Consider the following 14,265-nt stretch of genomic DNA (forward strand, 5'->3'; position numbering starts at 1 on the left):
ACGAAAGGGTGTAGAAGAGACAAAATGAATCAGCCAATACGTTGGTGCAGTTTTCAACACTTAATTCCTCACAGACTTTGCGGTAGCAGCTTACATTCGGTACCGACTTTTAAAACACGGCCTCTTGCAATCTGTTTTACAATTTGCAGCGCAACGGTGCGTCGCACAAACTCGCGATGCACACTGTATGTGTAGCCACTTCAGTTGCGAATGTTCGGAAACAAAACTCGTAAAACTCACACCTCTATCCACACTGCCCGCCCACATGTGACCCAAAACGTAAATACCGGTCAAAAACGGCGGATTTAATATTTTCGCCCCGTGTGCACGTGCCACGTGCGGCTTGGCATCACCAACTCGATACCATCCGATGGCGAATGCGATTGTCTGTCTGGCTGTGCAAGTTTCATGCCGCTGCGACCCATCATTTTTTTTTTAGATGTGGCTCCGGGACGCATGTCAGGCCGTCGGCCGGCGTTTACGAAATTGGCTTCGCCATGTTAACGCCATGGGGGATTTTTGACTTATTTTGCTCGTCATGCGTTCATATTTCCGACATGCAAAATCATAACGTAACAAGGACGCACTCTGCCGGTAGCCCCTGGTCGTGTGAAAATTCCGATTAAAAACTCCCGACCGTTTAGCTTGTGCGTGATCCAAAAGATTGATGGCGAACATACACACATTGTTCATTCAAATATGAGGGGGAATAAATAGGCATTTTGATTAGATATGATGGGGTAAGGCGCCAAGCCGTGGTTTTTTGGTGAGTCCTGACCCGATCTAAAATTCAAGGTCAACGAGAACGCTTTGCGGCGAAAGCTTAACCTTCCACAATACTGGGCACGATGCATCCTACATTCTGACGTCACCAGATCGTTATTGCGGCCCCTGCCACCGAGTTCCAGCTATCCCAGTCGGGGACAAATGGCGAACGCCTGACGCTATTGAGCTTGATCACGGGACAGGTCTGTGAGTCGAAAGGCAGACGCCCTAACAAGCTGGGCTGTCTGGACGAATTTAATTACATTGCGCAAAGGAGCGATATAAAGTATAGTTCGGCTATATATATAGTTCGGTATAGGCTCCGTCCGGTTGTACCACAAAATGCTGTCGAGGAATGGGACTGACACATTTCGTGCGATGTGTTCCTGAGCGAAACAAATATTGGGGTGATGTTGATCGACTTTTAGGAAGAAGTCTCACCATGAACACAGCTTGGAAACGTCGAATTTTCTCAATATAATCAATGGTGCTTCTTACGTCATTTACTCCCAACTCTCAACTCATCGCCCAAAGCACCAAAATGCAATCTTTTTCCTGCTTATATTAACTTACAACGCATGTAGAAGCATTGGTCACGTTATTCTTATGGGACGGCCCTTCAGCTTCTGGCCGGGAACGACTTTTTGCCGACCAGTGCTCTACTCACAGGCACTCTCGCCCGGAAAACGTTAAAGGTTTCTCATAAATGTTAACTGGAGTGGATGGAAATGAGGCAAGAAATGAAGACAAGGCCAGCCCATCTTTGCCTGAGAAACAATGAAGACAAGGCCTTTTGTGAAATCGACTTGTGAAAAAAAATCGCATAAAGGTTTTAAGCCTGCGCGCTTGTCATGTTGGGAGAAAAGACAATTAAGAACGGGGCTGCCTTCTCCGTAAAACCGATCGGCGTTGGCCACTGCAAATAACACCAGGCGGCGGGCGCGGGGCGCGCGAAAACGACGGTCGCGAAGTAAAACTTCAAAATGCCAATCAAAATAGGTCAGTACCGTTCAGTTATTAACCTGTGGCATGCGTACCTCACCTTAGTAATTCTGAGGATTTTCTCTTGACAGATTAAGAATGACAGCAATACGGAAAATATAAATTTTACCTTTACTCTTTCGGTCGAACCACAGATTCCAACGCTAGTTTGCGGTGTTGTGGATGCTGATCCGCTCCTAGTATCAACCTAAAATTACACAGGCGAAACATCCGCCAGGACTGTCTTTTAAACGCACGAACTCATATCATAACGCGTTCAGAGGTGCTTCTTCCAGATAATCACTATTTTTGTTTGCCCGTTTGTCGCCCCCTTTTTGATCATTTCTGTTGATCACTAGTGCTCGAAATACTGAGTTTGTTTTGTAAATTACATCCCATTCTAAGCTTTTGAAAAGATGTTGCTTCACAGTGCGTTAAAGGGAATCATTCCTCCGCAGAAAACGAGTTCTGGAATCTATGATTTTTCGTTTTTGCATCGAGAACGCAAATGAAGGCGACCGAAATCCGGGGAGAAATCAGGGCTGGAGACAGGTAAGGTCACGCTTATCGGCTCAGCCCCCCTCCCCCCCCCAACCGATTTCAGAGAGTGACATCGCTGACTGGCATATAATTTGGTAACGCGAAGCCTGAGTGTTTATCAAAAGGATAGCTTCATTAAGCGCCAATAAATCCATCACTAGCCATTTTGCCACTGGTGTACTGAGTAACTGCTGACTTGCCTTTAAGAAGCTCACCGATGTTCTTGTACGACGTCTTCGATTGGTCATCTACGAGCATCTCGATCGTCACAACTTAACTTCTACTCTTCATGCGAGGAAGCCTGAACCATCCACTAACGTTTTTAAGCCGCTCTTTTTGTCTTTTGCTTAGTTCTTGTATCTGACTGCGTATGTTACTTCTAGCCAATTCTACGCAAAGCAAATGGCACGGATGAAAAAGCAGTAGCCAAGATTGAATCTGTCTTCCTAATTGCATGTTCCTGCGTCCACTGCTGACACAAAAAGGTCTCAAGCACATCATGCGACATTGCATGGGTGACTTACTATTCGTCGTGTAGCGTGACCTTGAGATTCACTATCCAGACTTCGAACTGAGCCTGCCTCTTTTTTAATGATGTGAATGTACTGCTGCCGCCGGTTCATAGAAGAACGCAAGAAAGTGCCTTTACTCGTTCATAAATCCCAGTGAAACATAGGCTGCACTAATCGTCCAGCAAAACAGAGACGTCTTCCTCAACTAGCGAGTTCTTTCTGAGTGAGCTCGATCGATTCCGTGACCCAACGAAGCGCATCCGGGGCTGTCGGCCGGTGAAGATTCCAGCAGCATCGCACGCGCCGTGGCTAACGTGAGACAATTCACGACCTCGGCTCCGCCATCGCGTCTCTTCCGGCCGCGTTCCCGGTGCCCCACTCGGCCGTTCCGTCACGCTTCGTCGCGTGCCGTCGGCCCGGCCCCGCGGCCGCCACACGTCGCCGCCGCCGCTGCGCCAGCTGCCGCGCCGCGAAAGTGGGCGCCGCGCCACTCCCGTCGCGGCTCTGACGACAGCTGCGCCGGGCCGCCGACGGCCAGATGGGTCTGCCGCGGCCCAGTGTGGACGGTGCAGTCACGCCGCGCGACCCGTTCAGCTCGACCTGCCGTTAGCCGCCAGATGTAGGCGAGACGTTCGCCTGCGCCCAGTTCTCCATAGATTTACGGGGCCGTGCTGCGTCCATCGGGGTAGCAGCCTGTGGCGTCACAGATATGCACCAATGAAGAACGCCATAAATGCCAAATATGGGAAAGCAGCTGTATCAGCCGACGGAAACCCATGGAGACAAATAGCGCGCAAGAGTGACACAATTAAATAAGATTCGATTGAGCAGTCATTGAGAAGCTCTTGGTTAAAGACATGATTATCAAATATATTATCACATGCGATCGAAACCGGCCCATTGACCCGGCACACAAGACTGTCGACTGCGCGTCGATCATTGTTTTGTGGCGCTACGTAAACAGCGACGACTTCTTCCTCACAAACACACTTACTTCGCCTCTTGACCGACGTAGGAAGGAAACAGGAAGGCGATAATTTGAAAAGCAGCCTTTAAACGCACGACACATGCACCCATAACCATGGGAGTGTTGCAACTTAGCCTATTGGTCTTTGAACCACTGCAACGTGATCCTATGGCTCAAGGTCGGGCTCCAATAATGGCACAGTTATCACGCCCCACTCTTCCACTGGCTCACGATGGCGCCGAAACTTTGCGGAGATATTGACGGGCAAACGGCGAACGGCTGGCGAAAAAAGATGTCATGACTCAACAAGAGAAGTCGCAGCTTCACACGCATGTACACTTCAGATCCTAGCGAGCCCGAACCTAACGACTGTCCGCCTGTGTCAGGCATGCGCCAGATTCGCTTGCACACAACTGAAAAAACGAACCATTGCAGCTGCCATCCGCGTAGACTGCCACTCACTTCTGCAGCATGTCCAACAACGTCAAGAATCCCGATGTTTTGACTCCGATACGTCAAGCGTCCACTCCCGCCGGGGTCCTTTTTTCGACTCTTAATTCACCTGTCGGCGTGAGTGATGGGAGGGAGGACGGCTGCAGTCGGGAAAGGATCTGGATTCAACAATGGATCGGAATCAAGTCACCAAACTGGCCGCGGTCTGGACTGGCTGCAGAGTTATGAGCTAACGCCTACGAAGACTCCACAATCGAGCTCAGATTCCACAATCGAGCTGTTGGACTCCTCACCTCATGTCACAAATAGTGGCAATGGCAGGCGCTCAAAGAACGGGGGGTGACGAGTCCGGCCAAATTCAGCGCATCCGATAGTGGCCCTCGCCAGCTTCCGTGGTTTGTCACATCCCCGTTGGGTATCAAGAGGTGAGTTGGCTGCGACTGTACATGGTTATCCCGAAGTCCTATCACTGAAAAAAGTGATTGACTACAATCTGATCAACAGAGCTCTAAAAATGGAAACGTTCGTTATAGGAGCTTGTAAGGTTATTAACGACAAACTAAGAAATACTCGATCAACGAGAGCGTGACAAGCCATGCCTCCATGTCCGGCGCATAAAGGGCAAGTCAGTGCCAGGACCTGTTCACCGAAACCCACAAGTGTGTATCGAATGTCATTGGTGTCCAGAATGAACGGTCCTGGTGTGCAGATGCAGCATCCATTTCCGCTGCATGATATCTACGCTAGGCCAATACAGAAGGCCCCTTACCTCAGCAAACAAAACCTTACCCCATTATGTGGATAATGATAAGGAAAGCTAGGAAAAGTTGGTTTTAACTAAACATTTTGCGCACCAAATTGTGACGATCAAATGGTATGCTATTAAAGTGAAGATGGCTGGTTGAAACAAGTATGTGCTATGTTCAGCGCTGTCGGTGCTTCCGAATGCATGGGTAGAAACTAGCTGTGAAATTCTCTTATTTTGTTCTACTGCATTGACAATTTTGTGCTGGCAATTTTGACAAAAGCCGTTGTCATCCAATCTGTCGGCATCTGACAGCACATCTGAAGGCAAGATATGGTAGGCAATATTATCTTCCGTGCAAAACTTCTACGACCTGTCTATCGCTACGAAAACTATCGCGATATTCGATGAGGCGAATTATCATCATGTAACGTTTCACCTTCGCACGGAACATCGGTTCTTTCTTTCAAGCGACTTCCCTACCAAACGAATGCGCGATGGTGGTATTCAGGATCGGATCTGACTGCAGCGTGTTGCCGCGTCCCTCGTGTCCCCGTACCTCAACACTGAGAACTGTTCCCGCGATGCTACACCCTGCGTCCTGCAATGATGTGCCCCGTGTTCCTGCCGTGGAGGTATCTCGGCGACAGCACTCAGGTGTAATTGGATACAGCTTCCTCGCCGGATCGATCAATCCCGCTCCAATCGGACGGAGACAGCTGGCTCACCGCGGAGCGTTGCGCTGCGCCCGACCAAACACAATAACGCTGCGAAGGAACACGCTGTTGGGCGGCGTGACGGCCCCACGAAAGCGAGCGCGAGCCTCATGAAGGCCCGCGAACGTGAGCATGAGTCTCATGAAGGCCCGCGAACGTGAGCACGAACCTCATGAAGGCCCGCGAACGCGAGCACGAACCTCAGGAAGGCCCGCGATCGCGAGCACGAACCTCAGGAAGGCCCGCGAACGTGAGCATAAGTCTCATGAAAGCCCGCGAACGTAAGCATAAGTCTCATAAAAGCCCCGCGGACGTGAGCATGAGTCTCATGAAGGCCACGAGAACGTGAGCATAAGTCTCATAAAGGCCCGCGAACGTCAGCATGAGTCTCATGAAGGCCACGAGAACGTGAGCATAAGTCTCATGAAGGCCCGCGAACGTGAGCATGAGTCTCATGAAGGCCCCGCGAACGTGAGCATGAGTCTCATGAAGGCCCCGCGAACGTGAGCATGAGTCTCATGAAGACCCGCAACCGTGAGCATGAGTCTCATGAAGGCCACGAGAACGTGAGCATAAATCTCATGAAGACCCGCAACCGTGAGCATAAGTCTCATGAAGGCCCGCGAACGTGAGCATGAGTCTCATGAAGGCCCCGCGAACGTGAGCATGAGTCTCATGAAGGCCCCGCGAACGTGAGCATGAGTCTCATGAAGGCCCCGCGAACGTGAGCATGAGTCTCATGCAGACCCGCAACCGTGAGCATGAGTCTCATGAAGGCCACGAGAACGTGAGCATAAATCTCATGAAGACCCGCAACCGTGAGCATAAGTCTCATGAAGGCCCGCGAACGTGAGCATGAGTCTCATGAAGGCCCCGCGAACGTGAGCATGAGTCTCATGAAGGCCCCGCGAACGTGAGCATGAGTCTCATGAAGGCCCCGCGAACGTGAGCATGAGTCTCATGAAGACCCGCAACCGTGAGCATGAGTCTCATGAAGGCCACGAGAACGTGAGCATAAATCTCATGAAGACCCGCAACCGTGAGCATAAGTCTCATGAAGGCCCTCGAACGTGAGCATGAGTCTCATGAAGGCCCCGCGAACGTGAGCATGAGTCTCATGAAGGCCCCGCGAACGTGAGCATGAGTCTCATGAAGGCCCCGCGAACGTGAGCATGAGTCTCATGAAGACCCGCAACCGTGAGCATGAGTCTCATGAAGGCCACGAGAACGTGAGCATAAATCTCATGAAGACCCGCAACCGTGAGCATAAGTCTCATGAAGGCCCGCGAACGTGAGCATGAGTCTCATGAAGGCCCCGCGAACGTGAGCATGAGTCTCATGAAGGCCCCGCGAACGTGAGCATGAGTCTCATGAAGACCCGCAACCGTGAGCATGAGTCTCATGAAGGCCACGAGAACGTGAGCATAAATCTCATGAAGGCCCCGCGAACGTGAGCATGAGTCTCATGAAGGCCCGCGAACGTAAGCATAAGTCTCATAAAAGCCCCGCGGACGTGAGCATGAGTCTCATGAAGGCCCCGCGAACGTGAGCATGAGTCTCATGAAGACCCGCAACCGTGAGCATGAGTCTCATGAAGGCCACGAGAACGTGAGCATAAATCTCATGAAGGCCCCGCGAACGTGAGCATGAGTCTCATGAAGGCCCCGCGAACGTGAGCATGAGTCTCCGAAGGCACGCGGGCGTAAGCATGTGTTTCATGAAGGCCCCGCAAACCTGAGAATGGGTTTCATGAAAGCCAGTCACCTGACTAGCGCGATACCAAGGTTTGATAAGACCATATTCATGACGAATGTCAAGCAGAATAGTACTCCGGTACACTGTCGAACCGGGCCACTGAACCTCGCAGTACAAACAAACTCGGTGATAGTGGAGAGAAGGAGCTTTGGTTTCGGAACAGTCCATTGCTGTAAGCCAAAGCAAAATAAGCCTAGGCTGAATGTTAGCCTAGTAATGGCAAAGAGGTTCATTAATTTTGAGGTCGACGAGGCCAAAGCTCATGCTCATGCTCATGCGTGCTCATGCTCATGTTGAACTCTCTTAAAAATGCGACCCTTTCAGGGACGTTCTGTACATACATACAGGGCATACAGGGCACTCTATGCAGAGGGCTCGCTTACAATTTCAAACCTAACCATTTCATTGTTTTTGCAACGCTGTAATCAGGTCTTGACAATATTTGTGCCGGCTGGTGCTTTGATGGTTCCGCGGCCTTAAGCCCACTGCGCGGTCCCTAGCACCCCTTCTTACAGGTGAAGACAACAGAAACCGTCTGCGGGCAGCAGAAACTATCCGTAACTTCTATCTTTCTTGCTGCTACAGACGAGGAAAATACTGCTGCAGCTGAAGGCCATGTTGCTCCATGAAACTGTTTGTTACTTTCCTGACAGAACAACAAAACATAAACTTTGTCGGCGAGTGAACGGCATCCTGTCAGTGTGCTGGAACAGCCAGTTTCGCAGATGACTTCTGATGCAGTCAGTATTACCAAATACATTCCGTCTTTCATTACAGTTTTCCATTTTGCTTGCAGTTATTAGGACTCAATACAGCTGTATCGCAGGCTAAACGTCGCAAATAGAGTGCGGACAAGATACTTTCTTTGACACCCAAGAGCGCTGAGCCACCTGAAAGCAGCGCCTGACCAGAAAACATGGAAACCTACCGATGACAAGGGATCACTGTGTAGCGTAGTGCCATTTCCACAGCTCACTGCGCTTCAACTTGCACTCGGCCGGTCGGCCTAGCCCCCGGTGCCTTCCTTAGCACCGCTTGTCAAGCGACCGGCCGTTCGAGCACACCCGTGGCCGGAGCACAGGTGGACTCCGGTCTCGGTCACGGCCACTGGCCGCCCGACCCAGATCCGTCAGCAGTCACAGCAGCCGGCGGACGCCTGTGCGGAATTCATGCGATTCGCCACCAGTAAGCTCTTCAAGGAAACGGCGCTTACAAAAAAGTACGCGCAGAAAACGCGTAGAGAATGGATAGAGAACAATTCCAAGCCAGGTGGGGCACTTTAGATACCTTGGGTGGTGCCTGAGTCCCCGGTGCTAACTTGAGCCCCTCTGTCTTCCATCTTCCCCATCCATGCAAGATAGCAGGCGTGGTATAGGAACAGAGGGGAGGGGGAGGGGAAGGGAAAAGGAGAGGAAGGGGGGGGGGGGGGAGGCAAAGGAAGAGGAATGGGCAGCTCGGATGTGCCCTGGTCTATCCGATTTTCCCGAAAGTTCAACATTAAGCCATTTTGGTAATGCATGGAAAAGGATTACTGTAAAAAGGGAGTTAGGACTTACATTTCACCTTAGGTGGAGATGATCAGATAAACAGCTTGTCGCATAGAATTCTTCACGAAAGATGCCGAACACCAGTGTCATTACCTGATCTCTAAAGAAACTGAAGACACTAGCGGGCATTTCTTTTAATCACGATTCCCGGTCACAATTTTCTGCAGTTCCCTTGTGATGCGGACATGTATCCATTCTGAAAGTGAGCTCTCAAAAGTTTTCCGACCACCGCTAAACTTATCTGTTAACAGATGACATCAGCTTAAGTCAAACAGTGCGACTCCTATGGGGGAGGGTGCGATGGGCAATTTGACCTCCTGAAGTTTTTCCAGAACAATTCCGAACGATGCGGCGGGCTCGCAAGAATTTTGCATACTAGACTAGTATGCTTCTACTCATTACACGGGTGGACCTCGGTGGTGTTCGAGCGCGGTCACATGGTTCTCATGTCCCAGTAATGTGCTATGCCGACGACCCACCCATCCGCTCCAGCAACGGGTACTACCTGCGTCGTTCACACGCTTGGGATTGTTGACGAGTTGGCCACCCGGTAACTCTTGGCGTTTGTGCACCCCGATCAGGCACTCACCAGAAGTCATTGCTTTGTTTCCGGAGGCAGACTCTTATTAAAGGTGCCAGAATGGAGCCTGTGCGACCAACATTCGTCCGTGCGTGTGCCCGGACCGAGCATCTTGGGTCATGCTTAATCCGTAGTTGCGCAGCGGGCCTCACGTGGAAGCACGACTGATCCGGAACTGCGCAGCGGGCCCCACGTGGAAGCACGACTGATCCGGAGCTACGCAGCGGACCTCACGTGGAAGCACGACTGATCCAGAGCTACGCAGCGGACATCGCGTGGAAGCACGACTGATCCGGAGCTACGCAGCGGGCATCACGTAGAAGCACGACTGATCCGGAGCTACGCAGCGGACCTCGCGTGGAAGCACGACTGATCCGGAGCTACGCAGCGGGCCCCACGTGGAAGCACGACTGATCCGGGGCTACGCAGCGGACCTCGCGTGGAAGCACGACTGATCCGGAGCTACGCAGCGGGCCTCACGTGGAAGCACGACTGATCCGGAGCTACGCAGCGGGCCCCACGTGGAAGCACGACTGATCCGGAGCTACGCAGCGGGCCTCACGTAGAAGCAAGACTGATCCGGAGCTACGCAGCGGGCCCCACGTGGAAGCACGACTGATCCGGAGCTACGCAGCGGGCCTCACGTAGAAGCACGACTGATCCGGAGCTACGCAGCGGACATCGCGTGGAAGCACGGCTGATCCGGAGCTACGCAGCGGGCCTCACGTAGAAGCACGACTGATCCGGAGCTACGCAGCGGGCCTCACGTGGAAGCACGGTTGCATCATGTGCGTTATTCATTATGCACTCTGACACCAACCATTATGCTGAGTTTCCGCCTTCCGGCACAGAGGAAAGTTTCCCTTTGTCCGCCGCCGTGGCCCGGGCCGTTTTTGTTCGGAGCGCACGAGTTGCTTTAACCGCAGCGGATGTTGAGCGCATGGAAGTCTGGCAGGCATCTGATTTAAAAGCAGTAGCCGGACTGCTACGACGAGCGCGGGCACAGTCCTCCCCATGGCTCTGCATGTCCCGCAAATATAGGATGAGGTTCGGTCTGCTATGCTCAGAAAATTCCGCAGCCTGCTTCGGTCCTCACATCGCTTGCACTGAGCTCTTTTCAAGGCTCTTGCTTCGCTTGTCTACCGCCTGGGTGAGCCCGCTGGGAGCTTTGCCGGATCGACGTTTTTGCTCTGCGGTCGATATTGGGGCGGTTAGTAAGCTTGGACTGATGGGATGGACAGCTGCCAGCGTTCTTCAGTGCGATCCCAGCGCGGTAGAATCGAGTCACTCGGACGACTCTTGACGAGAACCGTACCAGAGGCTATAGGACTAAGACACCTGTTATATGTGGATTGGTGAGGCTCCACATTTATTAAATGTACGCAATGTTTGTGTTCGTAGAATGCATGTGCTTGCATCGTATGTTGCCCGACAAAACCTTAAATAAACCACGATTGTTTGATATCAAAAATTAGATATGCCACGTAAGGTCATTAACCTACAATAGCCAAAGTCAGGCCATGGCTGTCAGCGAAGACGAAGGAAATAGGGATAGCGTAGAAAATCGTTTAATCCGATACGACAACGGTTAGCTAGACGGAAATCATACAAGTTTCAAATAGTTTATTAGATGCTTAGGGAACCAAGATTAGGATTGCTACCAATTCCATTGGCCTTCGGTCGGGTACTGTGGTCAGGCCAAGGTCAAAACAAAACCGCTGTATTCATGGAAAACTTACTTCATGGGATGGGTTCTAAGGCTCATTTTGAATTCCTTGATCACAGGATGTTAGCAAACATCTAAAAAGTTGACTTAAGGAAGGTTAGGGGAGGTCACTGACCTAAAATAAGCCCGATATTTTTACACTTTAAGGAGCATGCCGCCTAGCGTAGCTTCTGACGGTAATTCTAAATTCAAATATCAAAACGATTTTAATTTTTTGGGTCATGTTGAGCTTTTGAAGGTCAAATAAAGTGATAAACCCGATGTGAGATTGAGGAATAATGTCTTTGACGAAGTGTCGGGGTGAAAACTGGTTGCGTGAGAAGGTCTTGGGGGTCTTTCGACACCAATCTGGGATTATCCTTTTTTGACCTTATGTGACAAAAAATTACGGTGAAGGGACCTGACAAGTAAATATCAACAAGCTTGGATACTTTTCTACTTACCCTGATAATTTGGTGTGTCCAGCTTTTTTAGTATTGGAGATATCATGGGGTTACATTGCGCGTCGCATTCAACTAACCACCCGAACGCGTGTAAACCACGTGGCCAAGGTTAACACCCCGTGGTGTCTTCAAGTTTAAAGACTGCACCAGCGCTGGCGATTGGTGCGATATGAACTCGTTGCCGCGCCAGGCAGGTGTCCGGCCAGTCGGACACCTGCCTGTTGTCTCCAGAGTTCAGGGCAGTGTCGTTGGTGGGGCGAACTAGTGTGTTGCTATCAAGTGCGAAAGGCCGTTGGTCGGTTTACCGTGTCCGCTATTCGCACAATTTCACGGGAGCAGACCTCGGAAGAAATCTGGTTAGCCTCTGAAGCTAATCATAATTTTATGCGTAAGGAGGTAATTAAACAAAGTTAATGCAATGTACATGTACTACGTTACAAGACAAGAAAAAATCGACGATTAGGAAATCTAACTCACAATAGTGTGTACCTAATCGATATATGAACATCAAATTTGAGCTGGCCTTTAAACAATACAACATCCTGGCCTTTTCCACGCAAGCATGTATCCTACCCCGTAAGTTGTTCAGTGCACTAGCGAGGAACGTTATTCACGTAGATAAAACAGCAGTATGAGCCCTATTCCTCGGAAAAACCAGGAGAACGGAGATATAGTTAGGTTGATATTTCGGCAACATGCCCTTATCGAAACCTCTATCTTCTGGTATTGTTAAAGGCATAATGCCAAAATACCAACCTACTATATCTCCATTCTCCTGTTTTTTTCCTCGAGGAATAAGGCTCATACTACTGTCTTATTCAACCTCGTGGTCGTCCTCCCAAGTAACATGCATGCAGAACCCAAGTGTGTGCGAGCATTTAACCCTTGCCCTGATTGGGGTCGATGTGACCCCCAAGGGTTTTTAGAATCCCTCTCCGGTGTGCTGTGCGAACGCGTCCACATGCTCCGTATCCTATGGGGCATTCACATTTCACGTGTGTTGACATCAAAAACATTTTCCTAACTTTTCTGGTTTGGGAGCAGTGAGGGTTTTTGCGAAACACTGCACGGCGATCGACGGCCGGTGTGGGCGACGGGCTGTGGATTACCAAAATTTATGTTCCAAACACATAAGAGTGTACACCGCTGTACATCAAATTGAAAAGGAAAACGCCTGCTTATATCTTGTGTCGTCATGCGGTATGGTATCGTATGTATTCGTATGCACCTGGCAAAATCGGGTCAGTTAATGACCGAAGAACATACAAAACTGGTACCAATCGTGAGACCTTGTTGAGACCAATCCAATGGTGGTTTTCTCTAACCTTGATCTTTACTAGTTTGGAGACGCCAGGGATCATCATGAACTGAACTGAATACGAACTAAATACAGAATCAAACCCATTCTTAAATGTTTGCTCCGAAACCGCTGAAAGGAAGGATATTGGGATCAGAACTCACGCTAAGCGGCGCTTTTTAAGTGAGCCCTGGCCCCTACCTCCTATCATGAAATGCTATGGTGGGGTCAAGGCGGTTTAAACACTCGCTCAAGTTCATGAGATGCGCTAGCGCTATAGGAGCTGTGTGATGACTCTCGATAGGAACCAGGGCACTTTGTCTAACGTTTTGGCCATTTTCGCCATTTTCGGCCTGATGCACGAAATACCCAAGGCTCGAGAGCTATGCTGCTGCCGTGCTCCCCTTTCAAATGACGTCATACGTTTGGCAGCTCGGCGCATAGCCGGCGCTCGCACCGGGCTTCTCAAAAAGCTGCGATGTTTTTTTTTGCCTTGATCTGTGTAAGCACAGCACGGTGATCTTAAGATGATTTGTGTCGGGCGGGGCGACACTATCAGCTCGCCCACACACATTCACTTTCGCTTGGCGCCGCTTACATGGCGCGTTTGATTACAACAGGTGCCGGAAAAAAACCGCGGGGCGGCTGAACGAAGCTCACTGCGCTACCGACCAAATGCCAAATTCCGTTCTCCAGCGGGTGGCCGGCTGGGCTGCAGGTCTCTTTGCACCGGATTGTTCGCAGGGAGGATCTTGTCCGACCGACAGAATGTCGCCTTCGCACGCGCCGGTATGTCATCCGCCGATCTATCGATGTATTCTATTTTTTAATATAAAATGATGTATACACTCCGGTGGCCGCGTAATGAGCGCGCTGGCGTTGCAAGCTTACTAATGTGGAAAGTGGATGCACTGGCGTGAATCTCATCAGACCGGCCATCATATTCCTTTTCAGGTCATTACCTCTGCTCCCGCGTAGATCGACAGGATTTAGTACAAATTGCATGCTCGACACATGCAACAGCTAAACGTCACATGATATAAGCAAGCAAGCAAGCTATTGGGCTCTTGCTTTTTCAGATGCGCTATAAGTTTGTAGTTCTCATGCTGTCAGCCAATGGTCCTCAATATGCCGAGAGGCACTGGCTAAGCGACGTCATCAAGACAACATTGTTGAGGTTCTCAAAAATAGACGTTTCAAGCTGTGGTCACGGCTACTTGCCCCAAACTCCGGCCTGT

This window comes from Pollicipes pollicipes, unplaced genomic scaffold (genome assembly GCF_011947565.3).
Source record: "Pollicipes pollicipes isolate AB1234 unplaced genomic scaffold, Ppol_2.1 Scaffold_7261;HRSCAF=8764_pilon_pilon_pilon, whole genome shotgun sequence".
NCBI classification, from domain to species: Eukaryota; Metazoa; Arthropoda; class Thecostraca; order Pollicipedomorpha; family Pollicipedidae; genus Pollicipes; species Pollicipes pollicipes.